The sequence below is a fragment of the Oreochromis aureus genome, linkage group 2 (assembly GCF_013358895.1).
Source record: "Oreochromis aureus strain Israel breed Guangdong linkage group 2, ZZ_aureus, whole genome shotgun sequence".
Taxonomy (NCBI): Eukaryota; Metazoa; Chordata; class Actinopteri; order Cichliformes; family Cichlidae; genus Oreochromis; species Oreochromis aureus.
In genome coordinates this window covers 20,557,685-20,577,418 of record NC_052943.1, presented here as the reverse complement: position 1 = coordinate 20,577,418, position 19,734 = coordinate 20,557,685, and the positions used below count along the sequence as shown (strand labels likewise).

At 39.8% G+C, this 19,734-nt stretch overlaps 2 long non-coding RNA genes across 2 annotated transcripts; one reads left to right on the top strand and one right to left on the bottom strand.

The window, feature by feature from the left end:
- Nucleotides 1–13,382: 13,382 nt before the first annotated feature.
- Nucleotides 13,383–15,617, top strand: LOC120432922. The gene is made up of 4 exons (XR_005608199.1): nt 13,383–13,439; nt 13,874–14,066; nt 14,151–14,263; nt 15,579–15,617. It is a non-coding gene; the product is annotated as an uncharacterized LOC120432922 (long non-coding RNA).
- An 825-nt stretch (nt 15,618–16,442) lies between these two features.
- On the bottom strand, nt 16,443–17,312 carry LOC120432919. Its single transcript, XR_005608197.1, has 3 exons — nt 17,272–17,312; nt 16,951–17,054; nt 16,443–16,557 (listed from the first exon to the last, which is right to left on the bottom strand). It is a non-coding gene; the product is annotated as an uncharacterized LOC120432919 (long non-coding RNA).
- Nucleotides 17,313–19,734: the final 2,422 nt, after the last annotated feature.

The window sequence follows — 19,734 nt, the reverse complement described above, 5'->3', positions numbered from 1 at the left end:
CCTTTAAAATAGGCTCTAAATTAATCTTGGGAAAATAACTGGAAGATCAGTGCATTCTCATCCAAACACACTGTATAATGCTGCTTTGTCAGGCACCTCCTGTTTCCCTAATGGGTACAAAGTGTTCTTTAGCACTGGTGCTCTGATCATCCAGTCTGATCTACATTTTCCACTGATAACAGCGAGCTTTAACCAACCTTGTAAGTTCTCATTAGGAGACTAGAGGTGTTGGGGTTAGGGGTAGTTCTGTTTCACTTTGGCTTGTCAGTTAGGTGAAGGCACTACACACAACGAGGTTGAGGGTGAGAAAAGATTGTAGTTTCAGTGGAAACACTTTTGACTGACTTCTCTCCCTTATGCTTTAAAAAATGTGTCAATATATGGACAGCTACATGTATTTTCAATGGGTAAATAATGCCACCATGTGGGAGGTGAAGAACAAGAAATTGTCATTAAAGCAAACATGAGTGACTCATAGCTATCTTAAACAAACTAACACATGTAAATCTTACATTTTGTTGAATTGGACATTTACAGTGTAGGGCTTGAAAAGCTCCAGTAGTATTAAATTACTGTATCACATTAATTTTGTGTCATGACAATAAAGCCTACCGAGTAGTTTTCCAAGGTCAGGTAAATCATTCCTGCAGTTGGATTGTGGTAGAGAAGCTGGGATTAGTGCAGGGGTCTGCAACCTTTAAAACCCAAAGAGCCACTTGAACCCGGTTTCCACGCAAAAGAAAACACTGGGAGCCGCAAATACTTTTTGAAATCTAAAATGTAGATAACACTGTATATATTGTTTTTTACCTTTGTGCTTTGTGCGAACATCTAAAGTAAGTAAGTAAAGTTTATTTATTAAGCGCTTTTCACAGACAGGCAGTCACAAAGCGCTGTACACAAATATTAAAATAAACAATACAATCAATAGACATTATACACAATGTAAAATATCAAATGTAAATAATGTAAAGAATATAAAATACGCAGATCAACAAAAGGCTTGTTTGAACAGAAAGGTTTTTAACTGCTTTTTAAAAGAATCCACAGAGCAACTAAGGTGTGTTGCTTATGTAATCCATGAAGTGCTACAGAAAAAATCACATTTTATTTATGTAATTAACACATTTTGAACTCTTAAAGAAATATAACAAAAGGAAAGACACCCAGCTGAACTAAAATGATCCATGTAGCAAACAAAAACTGTTGTGAGCCACCACCCTTTTAAAAAGGTAATTGGAAAAAAAGCACTATGCCGCTAAAAAAAATAGATATTTGCAAAATTCTGCCGAGATATCTATTTTACCTTGTTAATGTGTGTGGCGGGGCGTGGTCTGCAGTGCCGCTGCATGGGAGTCGGACGCACCTGAGCGGCACCCGCAATCGCGCCTCACCGCCTTAAAGTCTGTGCTCTCTCTGCTGTTGTGTTGTCGGGCTGTGAGCTGAAAAGCTACAACCAGCTGTATGCGTACAGCAACCGTGTGTGAAAAGTGGTCAATAAAGAGATGCTGAAAAGCATGTCCATGCAAACATCGTCGGGTCTGCCGTGATATGTTTACAATGAGACTTCTGGTCCCAAATCTCGGCGCACAGCGTCTGCAAATCAGGGCTTTCATCTTTACGCAGGACTGTAAGCGGTCATCTGTGAGGCGGGAGCAGTGTTTGTTTTTAACTTGGAGAACAGCTGCCGACATAATGTGGATCTGAAGATCCATAATTGGCCTACCTGGGGTTGAAAGTCTCGATAAATGCACGGCGTTTCGGCGGGTACACCGGCTTCCGCGACTGTGACGCTTATTTTGAGTGATGAAAAAAATAATAAGATATAATTTTATTTTTGTATTTCAAAATCGCAATAATCTTCCAATTTAGAACTACAAGTTAAAAAAAAGAACTAAACACAAATAAAATGCACTTCAGCGAAATACTTCTTCTATTTTCCCAAACCACCCAGAGCCACAAAATAAGGACTAAAGAGCCGCATGCGGCTCCGGAGCCGCGGGTTGCCGACCCCTGGATTAGTGCAATGTGGTCTATAAAGCAGGGTTAGGAGAGTTCAGCTATCTGCAGCTATCATTTTGGCTAAGTTGAACTCGAAGATACAATACTGTTTTCCCAGAATGTGCCAGTATCTCTGACGCCACATCAAAACTATGGATTGGAACCCTGGGGATGACAATAAGGTGTATTAAAGGAATGATTAAGAGGCTATCCTGTCTATCTTGATGGATTTTTGCACTACTAAGGGCTCTTTGTCTGATGGCTTCTCAAAACTACTAATTAGGGCAGGCACAATCCAGTTATGAATACAACACTAGTAGCGTCACAAATACTGTTTTGTTTCTGTGAGTGTACTATTGTTTCCAGCCATTGTGTTAAGCTTACTATATTGAGTAAAAGAATGCATAAAGATCATAAACATTGGCTTGTGAGGGGCAGATAAGCTGTTTCAGCCCCTTACACAATGGACATTTTGTTCTCTAAACAAATAATGAGCTTAAGTGTTTACCTGATGTCCTGGAAGCTTTGTTTCTCATTGCTTCTTAAACATCAACCAAAGAATCAAATATAAATTACTTATTTATAAGTTACTCGTTTATGATTTTACTTCCATTAAACAAAGTCAATGCAAACATACAGACAGCTAGATAATAATAATAATAATAATAATAATAATAATAATAAATTTTATTTAAAAGCACCTTTCAAGACACCCAAGGACACTTAACAATAGAATAAAACACATAATAGAACAAGGACAAAATGAAGAACAATAAAAACAAAAAAACCACAAGATAAAATAAACAAACAATATGTTTCCAGTGAGTATGAGGATTTGAACAGATGGGTTTTGAGTTGGGATTTAAACTGGGGAAGAGAACCAGTGTTTCTTATACCTGGGGGTAGAGAGTTCCACAGCCTGGGAGCAGAGCAACTGAAAGCTCTGCTTCCCATGGTGGTGAGGCGGAAAGAAGACACAGCAAGCTGGATAGAAGAAGAAGGAGAGTGAGCGGGCAGAAGAGGTAGTGCTTAACAGGTCAGGAGCAAGGTTATGAAGGACCATGAAGGTGAGCAGAAGAAGTTTTGTATATTATCTGGAATTCCTCAGGGAACCAGTGAAGTTCCTGAAGAACAGGGGTGATTTGGTAATAATGTAAGCAACAGAGTTTTGAACAAGTTTAAGCTTATGGAGGGATTTTGGGGGGAGACCATGCAAGAGAGAATTACAACAGTCAATGCAGTAGGTAGGTAACGGGACTATGAACAAGAATGGACGTAGGCTGAGGGGAAAGAGAAGGACGTAATCGGGAGAGAAAAGGACGTAATCGGGAGGGGGGTGGGGCAGAATACCACGGGAAGAAGCGTAATCACACAAAAACCACATAGTCGCTAAAAGGTCCGCAAAATCCTCTTAGCCTATACGAGCTCGTCCGTCGCTAGCAGCCTCTTGCTCGAACCGGGGGGGCTGGCGCGTCAGACACGGCCGTTTTGATCCCATGGCTAACCAGCCGTAATGCTCCTCACCTGCGGCACCCAGAACCTGAAAGACAAGACAGGAAGAAGGAAAAAAAACAGAATTCCCCCGCAGGGTGGGTGGATGTCAGAAATGTTAGCCCATTAATTCCCTGCAGTTCTTTTTCAATTGAACACAAACTTGTTCAGCACTTTCTTATCTTTTATACAAAGTACCAGCACAATTAGACCTACTACTAACACAAAAACTGCTGCTACAATTAAAATGGATAGCTATAAGTGCTGATAGATGATAGATAAAAGTGACAGCTCTTATTTGCTACTTGTTTAAAAGAATCATAAATTAGTTGAAATAATTTTCAGTTGAATTGAGAAGAAGAGCAGGAACAGGCCCAGCAAGGTGACAAATGCTCTGTTGCCACCTGCTGGTAAGTTTTTCATTCTTTTAATGTTATTCCACAGTGATTCTTGAAGAAAACAATTGCTATTACAAAATATATTGCCTAAATGAAAAATTATACTTTCATGTAAATCTCTCTGCTTTGTAAAAATATTAGATTATGAAAATAAAAAATATATGCATTTGTTAATCTGTCAGTTAAACCAGTAAATGATTAATAAATAAAGACCACCGCTGCTTCTGTTTCTTGTTTTTTGTTTTCTTTCTATGCAGAATGTAAATGTATTTTTACACTACATTAAAAAAAAGTAATTATAAAGATGACCTAACACTCTGCAATTACATTGTGATTGTCATTGTACAATTGTCCTCTATTCGTAAATCCCACCATACCATACCTAATCGTAAAATTCGTAAAGCCCACTTGTGTGGGCAGAAGGAACCAAACATATGTGATATACCACCAGGCCCCAGTCACTCTTCTCCATGTGTCCTAAGACTATTTTGGTCACTAATTTTTAATCCTATTTTTACTGATATGTGTGGACAATATATAACTTCAGACTTTAAATCTTAAATCAGTTCCTTCCCTGAGGTAACCATCTTATCACTACGATACCATCTCATCCTCGTCAAATGAAATTTAACTGCCTTTATTATTATTATTTACATTCTCTAGTGATAAAAATATGTCACATTAAAAGTGAATTTAACAAATGGTAATGCCAGAAAGTGGATTCTGTCCATCTGGATGTAGTGTTTTTCATTCATCCAAATCAATGTTTTCAGTCTCACAGTCTGATACGTGTATACCATAGTTTTAAAAGATGTGGGACACTGTGTAAAATGTATATAAAAACAGTATGGGACAAGTTTACCACTGAGTAGCATCCCCTCTTCTTTTAACAACAGTTCATAATTGTTTGGGATTTGAAGAGACCAGTTGCTGGACTTGGTGAAAGTTGCCCCATTATTGTCCAATAGCTGTTCAACAGTCCTGGGTCTTCTTTGTCATATGTTTCAGAGCCAGTTTTTAGTCAGCCTCCTGTCAGAGAGCACAGGGTTTTCCAAAATTTATGTGCAAAACCTACTATCCTCTCAGCCTGCAAAGCACCAGCCTTTAGTAATGAAATATGGAAATTCCCATTAAAAATACAAAAAATATACATACCAGTAGCTCGGCATCAAGCTGGCTTTCAAAGACAATAGCCAACTGTCATTTCAATAAGGAGAAGTCATTGGAAAGAATGAACATGATTTATTCATGAACAGAGTGTTGATAGATGCTTGGCTCTTAGGCCCATTTCGGCAGAACGGAACCCCAGCTGTGAAAGCGATTGGAGCAGGACCTCGAGCCGAGACACTGGTGGTGGAGATAAAAGTGGCGTGAATGGAGCTTGAATGATGAGAGGAGGAAATACGGAGGAGGTGGGGTGCACAAAGGCATTTCAAAGGAGAAAGACAGGTGCATAGTTAAATTTAAAGTATGTGTCATGAATGCTGATTGGAGAAGACTTTTTCTCCAGGCAGAGAAGCTTTGTTTACAAGTGGTGGATGTCACGATCCTGAGTCATTTGACCCAGTGTTTTGAATTTTCTCGTGTTTTGATGTCATTTTGTATTATGTTTCATGTTTAAGTCCTCTTTGGTAGTCTTAAGTTGATTTTCTAGTGCCTAGGTTGTTTCTGTTTAGATTTTGATTATTTAGTATTTCCCCCTTGTGTCTTTGCCCTCTATGTCTCCCTCTGTGTGGCTGTGATTATCTTTGTTGTGAGTTCTTGAGACTTGCTTCCCTCATGTTTCATTCTGTGTTCCCTGTCATGTTATCCATATTTCCCCAGTCATGTCTCTGTGTGTCTGTCTGCGCCTCTGTGCGTGTGTTCCCGTTACTCCCTGTTTTACTTTGTCTTTTTTTTACATTACGTCATATCTCTCTTGACTCGCTTCAGTGTACCCTTTCAAATAAAGCCGTCTTCAGCAGACAGTTCAGCTTCTTCACCTCTTTTCAGCAGATAGTTCCTTCTTCAGCTGTTTTCAGCAACACTTCCGCTACATTTCTGCTATATGGCATTCACACACCATTTTCCCAGGAAATAAAACTTTTTCTAGTATACATCTATAGTTTGTTTTCATTGCATGTGTGGATTGGATGGGTTGTTAATGAGATCTGGTGGGAATTCTTTATCAGTAGTACCTTTAGAAATGTGATTACTTAGAAAATTAAAACTTATACACTCCCAATCAAAAGTTTGGACACACCTTCTCATTTAATGTTTTTTTAATTTTTATTTACATGACTATTTACATTGCAAATGTAAATAGCGATAGTAAACAAAAAAGTGTGAAATATCTCAAAACATGTTTTATATTTTAGATTCTTCAAACTAGCCACCCTTTGAGTTGATTACTGCTTTGCACACGCTTGGCATTCTCTCGATGTGATTCATAAGGTAGTCACCTGAAATGGTTTTCCAGCAGTCTTGAAGGAGTTGCCAGAGATGCTGAGCACTTGTTGGTCCTTTTGCCTTCACTCTGCTGTCCATCTCAGTGCCATGGTCAGTGTGTGTGACATCAAACTACACTGATATCCAACAGTTGATTCTGTCTGTTCAAGAGACATAGGAACTTTTCAGTGTTCACTGTACTCTAATTCTCACAAGACAAAATAGAACAGAATAGCCATTTATTGTCATTGTACATGTACAACGAAATTGTGGGTGCTCCATACCAGCTGTCCCAGAATAAAATCTAAATAGTAGACAACAGGAATAAATAGCAAACAGGAGAAATATATACAATCAAGAGGAATATATGCAAAATACCAATAAAACACAAAGGCACACATTAGATTAGTTACAAAGTTACAAGTTACAAGTGCTTGGAAGTAGTGCAAAGAAAAGATACAGTCTGAACAGAGTCAGTTTGGTTTGCTATGTAATTTTCATATGTAATTTGCACCACAAATTACACATTAGTTCTGGTTTCGAAGAAAATAAATCATGCTGTGCGAGTCAAATCTGCTCTTCAAAACATGTATGGATCCAATATCTGATTTAAAAACATGAGGACTTACATGTAAGCTTTACATTTACAGTTTAACACCACTGAGCAGTACTTACCTTTAATCTAACCTCTTCTTCCTCTCCTATTCTGTCTTTCTTATCGTTCTCCATCCCTGAGTGAAGTTAGCTCTCTTTCTCTCTCTCCCTGTGAAATACAGCAGCTGGACCTTTAGCAACACACTGTGTGACAAACTGCACACAGTTTCTGTGTTTGCTGATGTTTGTTAAGCTGATAGAAACGCTGCATTTGAAATTACTTGCCATTTAAAGAAAGTAAATTCCCTTTATGCTAAAATAATAACTCTCTGCAAATGCAATAAAAGTAAAAGTAAAAATCATCTGCAATAATGAGCACACTGCACCAGTCAGCTGTGGTGACAAGAGAGCCTAATGTGAAAGCAAAGCTGTTGATTTCGCAGTGACCAGAATGACCAGGATCCCCCCCGGAACCTCTTAGGTAAGATCTTCCTGACACAAGCCCCACAGCTGGCCCAGGACACATTGCAGAGATCACATCTCTTGGCTAGACCGGGAATGCCTTGGTGCCCCCAAGACAGCTGGAAGAGTTGCCCAGGGAGAAAATTCTGGGCACCTGTGTTGCTCCAGTGAACAAGACCCTAGTAAGCAGTAGAAAGGGACGGCTACACAGACAGATGGATGGGGTTTTCCTTCGTCTTAGCTGGGCAGGTGGGCTGTGGAAGCAAGAGGTGGAGTGTGGAGGCTTTTGTTCCATCAATTTCTCTTCTTTACCAAAGACAAGTCTGAAAGAGAGTTACTCCTCTCTGACGTCTCAGATGGATTCACTTGGTGGGAATCTTTCATTGCACTAACAGTAAGTGAACTGGTTTCAACTTGAGTAAAGTTATTTTCACTTCACCTGCCTCTTATATGCTCTGTATGTTTGGGGATGGACTTTCTGTGGATTGGGACTCAGATTAAAACCCAAAATCTGTTTACACCCAGAGAAAGTGGAAGCATAAGAAAGGAGAGAACTTGACATGACCTTAAGTAACAACAAATCAAAAGCTGAACTCTCACACTGAAGAGTGTAACCATTTTATTAAGAAAGTAATAAAAATATGACCATGCAATAATTTCAGAAACAGCAATGGTGTGTGTCCAATGAGTGAAAAAGGGAAAAGTGTGTTTTATGCTATATTCTCAGTGTTGTCATTGTAATATAACAATATGGTTGGGTGAATAAGGCAGTCTTTTCTAATCTTAGAAGTAAATACAGTGCACATTTTTTCATAACATGCTTTGTAAAACTGTTGGTGCAATGCAGTGTTCAGTAGTGTATACAGCAATGTGGAGCTTGTTTATGTCTTCAAACTGACGCGGTTCCATTCTTTACGGTTTCTCTGATGCCAACTTATAAATAAACTATCGTCAGTTGCGGCCCTGTCTGAAACAGCACAGCTCATCTGAGAGGACAACATTTAATCCAACAACAAAAATTAACAAGCCACTAAAACCTGACTGGAGTTTTTTGTCAGGCTATAAATTAGCCAAGCTGCTACAGGACTCTGATAATCAGAAGAGGAAGCTCGCTTCACAAGTGGAAGAGCTGAAGAATCAACTCCAAAGTGCTGAGACTCTGTGTGCTTGCCTAGAAAAAAAAGCTGCTCAAGGGGCCGCCAAGCTGGAAGAACAGAAAACTCAAATAGAGCACCTCCAAAGGCAGATGAAGGAAAAGGATACGACTTTGCAGAGTGCTATGAGACACAGTAACAGACTTCTCAGTCAGATCAACGTCATGATGGCACAGAATACATCAATGAAACAGTCAACTAAAAAGGTAGATCGGCTACATCAACAGCTGGGTGACAAATAAACTAAAACATGAGAGAAGTCTGAAGAACAAGTACATGAATGCAGAGAAGAAAGCAAAGAAAGAGGTACGAAGGTTGCAAAAGATCTGTGACACCTTGAAGCAGCAAAAGAATAACAACAGGGAGCTACTAGGCTAGTGCAGCTCTTCAACAAGAACACGGGCAAATTCAACATCATCTCAACCAGGAGAACAGACTGCACGTAGAAAGCGCATTAACAGATGTGTTACTCATCAGAGACCGGAGGGCCACGAGGGAACACCTAGAACAGCAAGAATGTGAGCGCCTAGCCCAGCAAAATGACACCTTGGAGAAGGAGCAGTCACTTATCAGAGAGGTGGAGAGACTAAGATCACAAAACAAAGAGCTGATTGCAGCCAGCCTCACAGTTAACACTGCTGAGATGAACATGAAGGTTTCAGAGCAGGAGGAACACCTTGTCCCCGAATCACAGGCCATCAAGCTCCTGGGGGAAGCTGCTGGTCCATTAGAAAATCTCCCAGGAAAAACAAAGAAGAATACCATTGTGGAAAAGATTCCTCATGGCTGTGGGCCTAAAACAGAAAAAGAAAGCCCCAGAGTCTGCCGAAAAATGAGATTAGATCTTGAATAACAAGATCTTGAATAAAATGCTAATATAGAATCCTGCTATACGAGTTATATATTTTTTTCAAATTTATTAAGAGGTCCTACAGTCAATAGTAAATGCTTCCAAACCTATCTTTTCAAATTGCTCCTTCATACAGATGAGTCTCACAATTTCTGCTTAAAACAGAGCAGTTTATTTCATTTAAGAATTGCATACATGTATTTTTTAAGCTTATATTACATATTTGTAGGTTTAATTAACAATCAGCTGATTAGACACATTTTAAACAGATTTTAAAATGATCACTTCTAGTTTAGTCAGGTCTTCTATGTATTAGTTATAGTTGTGGTGTGATGCACATGTGGTGACCTATTATTTTGTGAACTGTTCATATGTGCTTGGGAAAAGAAATGCTGTTTTATTGCATAAAATAGTGCTGCTCGGTACACACGGCCAGAAGAGGAAAAAAAAAATCCCAGTGTTTCTAACTCTAGCTTATTGTTTCAGTGAACCACCTGTCACCTCACTCAAAACAGGCTCGAACCTGTTGGTTTCTTTGGTTTTTCAACATGCAGTATAAAAGTGACGTCATGCTCTGCACTGGCAAAAAACATGTTCTAAAAATTTTAAGCACTTATTTCTTAAATCCAGCTTCACTGAGAATGTTAAATCTTCACTGAGAATAAGCTCAGCTTCACTGAGAATGTTAACCTCCTAAGACCCGAACTCTTCCACGGCATGCATTTTTAATTTCTCTTTGATATTTGGGCTGATTGGCACCTGTAAAAACAAAGAATTACCAGATTTTTTTTTTAAACCAAATTTTTGTTTCTGAGAAAAATGAGATCCACATATGAGCATATTTGTTTAAAATTTCAATAGAACAGTGGCAGTGTAATGTCCTCATAAGTGGATATCAGGCCCTTGTAGAGCAAAATGTAGTATTTTGGTCTAGACAACCCAAAATGTGATGTCCACATTTGTGGACGCCAGGTCCAAGGAGGTTAAGTCTACGTAAGTGTTTTTTTAAAACCAGTGCTCCATGTAGTATTTCATGTCCACTCTAATGTCATTGTCTTTATGAATGACTTTTATACGTGGCTGCTAGTGACATTGATGAGTACACAGACTCAGTCTGCGGATTTATCAGGAAATGCGTGGAAGATGTCGTCCCATCCAGAACAGTTAAATCCTTCCCAAATCAAAAACCCTGGATTAACAGAAATGTTCGCACGGCACTGGCGGCACGGAGCACCGCTTTAGCCTCCGCGAACACATCGGACTACAAACATGCACATTACCAACTCCGGAAGACGATCAAAGCAGCCAAACGTGAGTACAGGCACAGAGTGGAGCAACAGTTTGAAGACCCTCGGAGTATGTGGCAGGGACTAAACACGATCGCAGATTTTAGAGGGAAAACCAGCACACCGCAGACCACAGCCTCTCTGTGTGAGGATCTAAATGTATTCTACGCTAGATTCGACACAGCGAACACCATGAGACCGGACAGTGTGCGCACCAAGGATGACGTCAGTGCGCACACTGTGTCTGAGGAGGATGTGCGGAAGTGCTTCAGGAAGGTGAACGCACGCAAAGCTACTGGTCCGGACGGGATTCCCGGCCGCGTCCTCAAGTCATGCGCGGCTCAGCTGGCTGGAGTTTTTACACACATCTACAACCTTTCCCTCTCTTTCTCTGTAGTCCCAGCCTGCTTCAAAATGGCCACCATCGTCCCTGTACCCAAATCCTCCACCATCTCCTCATTGAATGACTGACAACCTGTAGCCCTGACCCCCATCGTGAGCAAATGCTTCGAGAAGCTGGTCAGGGACTTCGTTTGCTCTTCACTACCTGACTCACTGGACCCTCTACAATTTGCATACCGCCACAACAGGTCCACTGATGATGCCATAGCCCTGACACTCCATGCTGCCCTGTCACACCTGGAGAAAAGAGACACGTATGTGAGAATGCTGTTTGTAGATTACAGCTCAGCATTCAATACCATCGTTCCCTCGAAGCTGGACAGGAAACAGCAGGATCTAGGACTGAGCAGCTCCCTCTGCAGCTGGATCCTTAACTTCCTGTCTGACAGACGCGAAGTAGTCAGACTGGGCAGCATCACCTCATCCCCCAATCACACTGAACACTGGTGCTCCACAGGGGTGTGTACTGAGCCCTCTCCTGTACTCACTCTACACCTACGACTGCACGGCCACTAGCAACTCCAACATCATTGTGAAGTTTGCGGACGACACTACAGTGGTGGGTCTTATCACCAACGGTGATGAGACGGCTTACAGGGAGGAGGTCAGCGCCCTGACCCACTCGTGTCAAGACAACCATCTCACCCTCAACGTCGCAAAGACAAAGGAGTTGATAGTGGACTTCCGGAGGTGCAGAGAAGTACACACCCCCATCACCATCACTATCAACGGCGCTGCTGTGGAGAGAGTGAGCAGCTTCCGCTTCCTTGGTGTACATCTGGCTGAGGATCTTACGTGGTCAGTACACATAAACAAAACAGTGAAGAAGGCGCAGCAGCGCCTCTTCTTTCTCAGGAGACTGAAAAGATTCGGCATGAGCCCCCGCATCCTCAGGACCTTCTATCGCTGTGCCATTGAGAGCATCCTCACTGGATGCATCACCACCTGGTATGGCAACAGCACCGCTTACAACCGCAAAGCTCTCCAGAGAGTAGTGTGGTGCTCTGAACGGATAATTGGAGGTGAGCTTCCCTCCCTCCAAGACATCTACAGGAAGCGGTGCCTGAGGAAAGCGGGGAGGATCATCAAGGACTCCAGTCACCCTAGCCATAAACTGTTCAGACTACTTCCATTGGGAAGGAGGTTCTGCAGTATCCGGTCCAGTACCAGCAGACTGAGAGACAGCTTTTTCCACCAGGCCATCAGACTGCTGAACACTTCATAGACACCTCACCTTCACTACTGGAACTTCATTATGCACTCCACACTGAATATAAATGCCACTTGTTTTGCACATCTCCAACTACCAACCTCTGTATATTTTATATATTTTATCTTATTGTTTACTCTATTTAATTTGTAAAATATGTATACACACACACACACACACGTAGAAAAACATATTTAGTATACACATCCAGTAATGCATACACTCTTATATTGTACATATATTTATTACTCTCAAATTTAGCCATTCTTACATTTTGCTTGTTTTATGTTATTGTATTTTTGCACACCTCTGTTGCTTGTGAAGCGCGCACACAAGAATTTCACTCGCATGTAATGTACCAGTGTACCTGCACATGTGATGTGACAATAAAAGCGATTTGATTTGATTATATAGATACACCCTGCATGTTTCTGCTGTGAGCCTGCGGGAAAGTTTACAACAAAAAATCCCAAATGAAAACATTGTGGCCGCTTAACTGAGCAGTTTATTTGTTTGATGCTTCATCACAGAGTCAAACAAATGCATTAATTTAAGCTGAGACACTAGCTGCTGTGATACAGAATATCCAGGAAAGGAATATGTACATATACCTGACTCTAGCTGGCTGCTGCTTAAATGGCAGACCGGTAGCACTTGTAAAAATGCTAACGTATTTTCCGCACTATAAGGCATGCTTATACGGTGGCCCCTAGAGACAAAACACGTACAAACTCCAAAACACTTACAAAATACAAAACACATGCAAAATACAAAACACTTACAAAATACAAAACACATGCAAACTCCAAAACACGTACAAAATACAAAACATGCAAAATCCAAAACACGTACAAACTCCAAAAAACATGCAAACTCCAAAACACATGCAAAATACAAAACACGTACAAAATACAAAACATGCAAAATCCAAAACACGTACAAACTCCAAAAAACATGCAAAATCCAAAACACATGCAAAATCCAAAACACATGCAAAATCCAAAACACACGCAAAATCCAAAGCACAACGGACGTGCTCCAGGACGCTAGGGGCAGTGTTGAGCTCAATTTGCAAAATAAACGGCAAGTTTGTTGCAAACACACGGAGTTGGATACCAGCGGAAAACACCGGCAAGGATAGAGCAACCACGCCTCATAATAAAGGTAATGTGCAAACTGTTGTTAGTTTGATTTTTTTTATGACTATGAACGCTTGGTTTATGCTTTGCTCAGAGAGAACTGGTTTATAAAAATGGATAAAAGTATGAAAACGTAATGTTTTAGCGATTTCTGTCCTTTGCTAAACATCAAAAGTAGCATGCAATGTAGTTCATATACATATATATAATGAAAGTTAAGATAAAATATGTAATCTTATTTTAATATTTTCCTCTGAGTAATTGATTGAAAAACATTCTCATAGTCAAACAAGTATTTGCAAGAGAGGGTTATAAAAATCTAAGTGTAATGTTTTTGGGAGTTGCGCATATATGTCTGTGCATTCAGGAGTCTTAATGTAAGATGTGAAATACTTGAATTTTCTGTGGGTTGTGGTGAATCTTAATTTTGTAAAACATTTTATGGGGTCATTTTTACAGATGTACTGTCCCTTCTGTGGACACCTCTTGGCAGACAGTCCTGCCTTTTGTAGTCTATGTGGTAAAAACATAAAGTTTTTAAAGGACATCACCAGCACTGTGTCGAGAAATCCTGCCCTTGGTGAAGAGGCAGCAGCTCTTCCATCTACCAGTTCCAGCATCCTGACTGGCACAACTATACAGTCTACACAGGGTAAAACACATATTTGTATTAAATAAATCTTCTTAACTGTCCCTTCCCTAAAATGATAATAACTTAATTTTTTTCTGTTTATAGCTGGGAAATCATTAGTGGAGTCATTTAGAAAATTTAGGGATGTTAAAGAAAGGGAGAGAAAGGCCTTTTTTTCAAAGAAACACCAGGAACAGAAGGAACATAAACCAGTGAAGGTATGTCATGAACTTGAACGTGGAAGTTGTTCACTTTTGTTGCTAATACAAAATCCAAATTACCTGTAGCACTGCCAAGGCATCACTGTAAATTTCCATATGCATATGAAAGGAACTGAATATATTGCAAGGGTGGCCAACTATGTCCTCTACAGCTATGGACCTCCCCCCCACCCCGTACTCTCTCTGTTTAATTTACTTTGAGGCTGATTGCTGTTCATTACCTGTATATTGGTGTGTTCAGTTAATCACAACCTTGGACATTAGTGTTGCTCGGGGAACGTTGAAGAAACTAGAAATGATCTAGTTGCCGCTCTTGGGGATTGTAGTTCATCACTGATACAAGGCTTACAATTTTTAACCTGATCTGAATTTCTTAATTGTCAGTGTTACGGGTCCAAAATTGAGTGAAGAGTACAAAACCAAGACAGTCCAGAAGGATGGTCAAAACAATGATTTATTTGCACACGCGCGGGAAGATGATTACTGCACACATCAGCAAGGATCTTCACCCAAAATACATTTCAGAATGCTTTTATACTGTCAGGGTATTATAACGCCCCCTCATGCGTTTACAAGCACATAATTTGCTTCCTAAGAACATTATTTGCAACTTGTACAGACAATAATCTATTCTAAGAAATACATGCAAACACAGAGGTTCCTCTTTCTGGCAAATAAGGCGATGGTCTTTGGCCTCTGGGTCGCCATGGGCTGGTCTTCTTCTTCTTGTCACCTGTTGTTAAGCAGAGTCTAGTGCTACAGGTTTGCTAAATACATTCAGGCCTCTACTCAGATCTGTGTCTAGGTTATATGTGATATATATGTGTGTTGTAAGCATGTATGCAATTAACCTACTATGTTCTCATCTCCCTCCAACATGTATCATCTGGACACTCTCACCAGTGAAGCTTAAAACCTTTTGGATGGAACATCAACTCTAAACAAGCACAAATATGCATTGTGTATAAAGATATAACAACAAAAGAAATGGTTATAACTGCACCTGTAATAAAAGTTACTATGGTGTCAGTGTGTTAAATGTCTCCCTACTATCTTAAAGCTATATGTGATGTTATTAATGCAATGCTAATGCTATAAGATATATTGTAGCAGTAAAACAATTTCTTTTAATTCCACATCAGCCTTTGGTCAACATTATGCCCCCTGTTAAAACTAGATTTAGTCGATAATGTTGTCTCTTGAGTCACAGCACAGCTGGAGCACAACTAAAGATCAGAAATAAAATGGAAGACAGGGAAGACCATGTAGGAGCAAAGATGTAAAAACGTATTATTGTTAATCTCATTTCTAGATACAGATTGGCATCATGACAAGGACCAGTGATGGTATAAGACCTGTTTGAGGAAAGTCACTTCCGGTTGATGTTCATTCTCACTGGTCAACTGAGCAAGTCTTGTCTGCCAGCGTGAAAAAACATAAGGACTTTAACCAGGACATGGCCAATGGACCCTATGTACTGCTATACCCTGATGCAAGGGAAGTTAGCACAATTCCTGGAACCAACACCCCTTTCACCATCCAAAAATACAAGGATGCCATAGGGAAGGCCTATCAAAGAATAACTCTCTACATTTGTAACCATGATGACTTCTTAAATACTGGTGATTCTGATAATGCAGTGACAATCATAAATTTTAAATATTAAAAATAATTCAAGATTTAAAAAAAAAAAAAATGTTAATCAGAGAGTGACATGATTTTGCCCCAATTTTTAAATATATTTAATTTGTGCTGAAGCACACTGAACGTAGTGTTGAGCTATGACTTCTGGGTTGCTGTTAGTTGCGCCGCAAACCAACCATAATACCTTCCATGAATAGCCATCAATACAACCACTGATAGCCAAACCATATGGCTTTAATTTGTCATATCCATCAACATGCCAAGTGTGGTTTGGTCCAGGTGAATCGTAAACTCTTCGTACAAACTTTTTCCTTGAGCGCTTTTGGACTCCAGATGGGTCGAGCTCTGCCATCATCAACATGACATCATGCCTTTTCACAGAAAGATGGTGTTTCTGATGCAGTGTCTGCCATAATGTTGACCAGGTCCCTTCAGCTCTTCTATTATTGCAGCACGAATCAAGGCCTGAGGTGAGTAATGTTTTTTGCGGGACAGTGATAAACTTCTTATTCTACATTTAAGTGTGGTCAGACTGATCTTCTGTTTATGTTTTGAGGCCAAAATGTCCAAAGTTTCATTATAGGAGTAACCGTCTCTGAAATATTTCTGAATGAGGTCTTCGATGGAAATGTTTTCTTGAATTGATCCTGATAAACGAAAAAATAAAAAAGATGGGAAATGGTAAAATAGATCATCAGACAAGAAATGTGCAGTTTTAAATAACAATGACATTTTAAAACCAATGTATTGTCTCATTATTAAACTAAATTGATATGTTGCTTCTTTGGGCCTCAGTAAATTCAAGACAAATAAGGTCTACAACTATAACCCTAACCTGGATGAATAAGAATCTTCACAGATATATTACCTTACTGGTTTAAATGACTGCAAAATAACGTGTATGCAATTTATATGACATAAAAATAATATAGTAAATAAGGACTGCATTCAACGGTAAATAAACTGTAAACAGCCAAATGGCAGCTTTGTGAACTGGTTGAGACAACCTTTTTTTAATATGTTATTTGTTAAATACTTACTGTTGTCGACAAACGCCAAAAACTCAATATGTTTGCCACATGAACCGCAGAACTTGACAACTTCTCCCACGTTATGGCCACAATATGGACAAAACATTCTTACCCTGAAACAAACAGCATTTTTATTTTAAAATGGAATATTAAAACGGCAAAGGGCAGACCTAAGCTAAAGTGTATATACACAGACGCATTTCCAACACAACAGCTACGTTGCTAGCGTAAAACTTAACTTCCAAAACACAACTACCTAGATAACTTAAATTACACAATTGAAGACAAACACTAATATATATTTAAATAATTTAAAAAAGGTTAATTTACCTTTTACTGCCACACACCAAATCCGGTCATTAGGAACTTCCTGGCTTATGTAGCCACTAGGTAACAAAAACTCAACACTGCCCCTAGCGTCCTGGAGCACTTCCTTGTGCTTTGGAGTTTGCATGTGTTTTGGAGTTTGCATGTGTTTTGGATTTTGCACGTGTTTTGTATTTTGTACATGTTTTGGAGTTTGCATGTGTTTTGGAGTTTGCATGTGTTTTGGATTTTGCATGTGTTTTGGATTTTGCATGTGTTTTGTATTTTGTACGTGTTTTGTATTTTGCATGTGTTTTGGATTTTGCATGTGTTTTGGAGTTCGCATGTGTTTTGTATTTTGTACGTGTTTTGGATTTTGCATGTGTTTTGGAGTTTGTACGTGTTTTGTATTTTGCATGTGTTTTGGATTTTGTACGTGTTTTGGAGTTTGCATGTGTTTTGGATTTTGTACGTGCTTTGTCTCTAGGGGCCACCGTATTGGAGAGCCCAGCGCATGATACCGATGCAGGGAAAACCAATTCTGCAGGGGAGACCTACCTTGGCACCTGTGCAGGTGAAGCCAAAGGGAAGATATGCTTCACCATATTTTCTAGTCTTTGGCTTAGAATGAAGTTGGTTTGGAAACATATTCAGCGATGCTTCATCTCCTGCTTTATGCTTTCTGTGGGCGCCTGCATGCTAGCAGTGTCCAAGCGTTTTGTTTCCCCCCCTCCTTTTCATTCCGCACCCCCCTGTCTGGTCTAACCCAACATGCATAGTTCAACTCTGAGACCTGCTGAAACACCACAACACAGAGCAGTGTCACGATGGTCATATTATGGGTGCCATTGCTTTTTCTCCATCAAGGCTGTAAGCGCTTTTTTATTCTGATTATATGCAGAGGCGGAGGCAGACATTTGAAACACCCGGGGCTTAGCCCTAAAGGGTAGTATGCATGTGGGATTGGGGGGGGTCAACCAGACCCAAAACTGATCCAGAATTAAAACAGGACTACAACAGTTCAAAATCAGGACTACTTAGGACTAGAGATGGACCGATCCGATATTACGTATCGGTATCGGTCCGATACTGACCTAAATTACTGGATCGGATATCGGCGAGAAATAAAAAATGTAATCCGATCCATTAAATATCAAAAAAAACACCTCACAAAACTTGCGACACGGCGTAACTCGGCTCATAACCGTAGCATGTCGGAGCAGTGTGCGTCACGTGATAGAGTGGCTGTGTGTATTTGTAGCCTCGCTAGCAAACCAGCATTTCATCTCGAGGAAGTTATCCCAGAGAGAAGTAAAGCAAGTGTGTAAGTTCACCTCTGAATGTTTGTAAAGCGTTCCCATGTTAAGCTTAACAACCGATATATGGAGCGACTGCCTCTCTCTCCCTCCCTCTGCTGCTGCTACTTCAATCGTGAAACTGATTAATGATCAGCTGATCAGCTTTTCTGTCGCGAGTCCGTCTCTCTTCTTTGTTTTTGGCCCACTTTGCACCAGAAAGAGGAAACCAGCGGCTGAACAACAGCAGCACCTTTAACCTTGATAAGCTGTTGTTAGAATTTATTTAATATTACTTTCTACACCAGGATCCTTTTCTACGTAGCTGACGGGTGGTAACTGTGCAGGGGCGGATCTAGCAAAGTTTAGCCAGGGGGGCCGATAGGGCATTAACAGGGAAAAGGGGGCACAAAGACATACTTTTCTTTCTTACTCTCATTTAAAATGTCTAGCTTTTAATAAATAATTATCTGAATCTTACACCCAAAGTTTTAATCTGATGTAAAATGTATAGAAGTCCATTACTGTATATAGTAACTGTTAAGTCTAATATACCCTAGTAAGCTATAGTACTTTTTCCTTTGGGAAGATACCATCTGTGAATTCTGCAATTCTGTTCAAGAAAGATGTTGAATCTATTTAATTATTATTGAAAAATAATTTATTTCTGTGCATTTTTTTTTCACCCTGCATCAAATTAAAGTTGATTACATCGATTAAGCATCATGAGGGGGTGGGGGTGGTTCCTATTTTTTTTTGTTGAGAGTTTGCAACCCTATTAGTTAGGTTGCTTAATATTTCTGCTAAGTACTCTTTAAAATACCAGAATAGGGAGGATGGAGTAGGTTTAAGTTTATTAGATTGATCAGTGTTGCTGAACTATGAAATATTTTGGGTGCAGTGTATTTTTACATACAGGTATAACAGAATAGCTTTAGTGTTGTTGTTTATTTAAACTTGAGTATGAACTTATACAAAATGCAGCAAGATATTAAAAAAAACAGTTTTATTGATTAAAAACACACTATATCGGATTCATATCGGTATCGGCAGATATCCAAATTTATGATATCGGTATCGGACATAAAAAAGTGGTATCGTGCCATCTCTACTTAGGACTTAACCAAGACAGAACCAGAATCAAAACTAGATGATAGTAGCACTAAAAATCATCATAGACCTGCACTACACT